The sequence below is a fragment of the Nicotiana sylvestris genome, chromosome 12 (assembly GCF_000393655.2).
Source record: "Nicotiana sylvestris chromosome 12, ASM39365v2, whole genome shotgun sequence".
Lineage (NCBI taxonomy): Eukaryota > Viridiplantae > Streptophyta > Magnoliopsida > Solanales > Solanaceae > Nicotiana > Nicotiana sylvestris.
In genome coordinates this window covers 10,136,242-10,138,844 of record NC_091068.1, presented here as the reverse complement: position 1 = coordinate 10,138,844, position 2,603 = coordinate 10,136,242, and positions in this window count along the sequence as shown.

Below are 2,603 nucleotides of genomic sequence, written 5' to 3'. Positions count from 1 at the left end.
TGTAGTCACACAAAATATATATGTCTCATTCTATATCACAAATTCAAAAGTCTTCTCTTTTTGTTAAGCTTCGTGCCCAATCAAACAGGTTCACATAAATTGAAACGGCAGGAGTACCTTTTATTTAAGATATATATGCAGACATGCATGGTAAGGCTGAATACAATAGACATTCGTGGTCCGACCTTTTCCAGAACCTCGCGCATGAGTTTAGTGCATCAGGCTGCCGAAGTTACCAGGGGACGACGACCCCCTACCAAAGGTAGGTCTGCCTCTGGAAAATCTCACAAGTCGAACCGTTGTGCATACTGCTGCCTAGATGACTCTTAACTTGATGTAAACTTCATTTCACTTTGATTTGATAACAGTAAAAAAAATTACATTATCATTATACTTTTATCTGCCTTGTTTAATTACACTACTAGTTTAGTGTATGTGCGTTGCAGGTGTGTCTCGCGTCAAGTAAATATATGTGCAAGATAATGTGTTTGGCTACAAATGGTCATGACCCAAAATCCGCTAGTCATGATGGCACCTAACCCATCCCGCTAGGTAAGCCAACTAATAACTGTCAAATTTCAATAATAGTAATAAGACAATCAAACAAAGGAATTATCTGAATCTTAAACCTTTTCCAAAGACTGGCAGTACAAATCACGAGCTTCTAAAAATAGAGTTTAAAAAATTGATAGGAAGTAAATATATCTTCTGTTTGAAAAGTATAAATAGAGTTTTTATTAATTTTACGGCTACCATGAATAAGAGCCAGCTACAACAGGTACATCTTCAATCTAGCTCCCATCGAACACACCAACCTCAGCAGCCAACATCTGCACGCAATGTGCAGAAGTGTAGTATCAGTACAACCGACCCCATGTACTGAGTAAGTAACAAACTTAATCTTAGGTTGAAAGCAGTGACGAGCTAAAACATAGGTCGGGTCCAATACCAATAACCAATAGTAGTTCATAATAACGTAGAGAATATAAATAAGAAAGTAACTCAGAAATAAAATGCTCAGCTTTTTCAAAGTTTTCCAAAAATAGTTTCACTTTTCAAGAATATCAGTGAAAACTCAAATCCTTTACCGAAATCGTCGTAAAATGTGAGATAGTTTGAAAACTATAATTTTTTCCAAAAATTCTTTCCACAATAAATTAGATGTTTTATTTTCTTTCCAGATAGCAAGTGTGAAATACCTCTCTATGCCCATATATCAACATGTGTAAAAAGTCATGAATAACGTGATACCATACAACTTAAGAAAAAATGCATCTCTATACATGTATGTTATGTGTGCATGTCAATGACAAGTTTCTTAGAGATGAATCATGTGCGCACTCTCTCAGAATACTCAATCTCATTATCTCACACTTTTCACCCATCATGCTCAACCACACGGTACTGTATATGGACCATACGACCCAGGAAAATCTATCCCAGAACATATACAACACTGACTATAAGTCACCCAATACCAAAGAAAAAGGGCAATCTAACCCTGTGGAGAAATCCATCTCCAGGCATTAAGTACTTCGGACAAATCTATGTTCAGGAAAATCCATCCCTCAATAATATCATCCACGCTCAATAGGAGTATGTACACACTCCGGAGGGGATCCTACAGCCCAAACGCTATCAAAATCATCAATATAACCGTTGCAACGTGAAGCCCGATCCTATAACTATCACTTACAACCAGGCTCTCGGCCTCACTCAGTCACCAGTCTCACTCACGTGCTTACAATGTCATAAAAACAAACTCGGAACAATAATATGATGAATCAATAGATAACTGAGATTGAGATATGATATGAATGCATGAATATGACTGAGTACGAAATATCAATGAAATTAGTGAGATGACAGTAAGAAACAAACACTATGAGTCCTAACAATATCCGCATAAAGCCTAAACATGATATCTAGCATGATTGACAGCTCGTTACTTAATCGCATGGTGAAAATACAAATATCAATAAAATAGAGCCACTAAACAGTGCCACTAAACAACGGAGTCACAATTTACAGGGTGCATGCCCACACACCCGCCACCTAGCATGTGCGTCACCTCAACATCAATCACATATCATGTAATTCAGGGTTTTATACCCTCAACACTAAGTGTAGAAGAGTTACTTACCTCGAACAAGTCAATTCCAATACCGAGCAAGCCAAGCGATGCTCCAAGAATGCCATCACGTGCGTAGCAACCTCCGGGCGGCTCAAATCTATCCAAAAGCAACTCAAATACATCAAATAAAGCCCAAGGAGACAATTCCAAATGATAAAGATCGAATCCTAACTCAAATCCCGATTCCGGGCAAAAAATCACACTCGGGCCCGCACCTTGGAACCCGACAAAACTCACAAAATCCGACAACCCATTCAATTACGAGTCCGAGCATACTAGTTTTACCAAAATCCGACTCTAAATGGGCGTTCAAAACTCAAAAATTCATATTATGAAACTTTAGGCTAAAACCCTCAATTTTTTCTTTTAAATTCAACAACCAATTGCCAAAAATGAAGATAGATTCATGAAATATAATCACAACTGAGTAGAGAACACTTACCCCAATCCTTGTGATGAAATTTGCTCC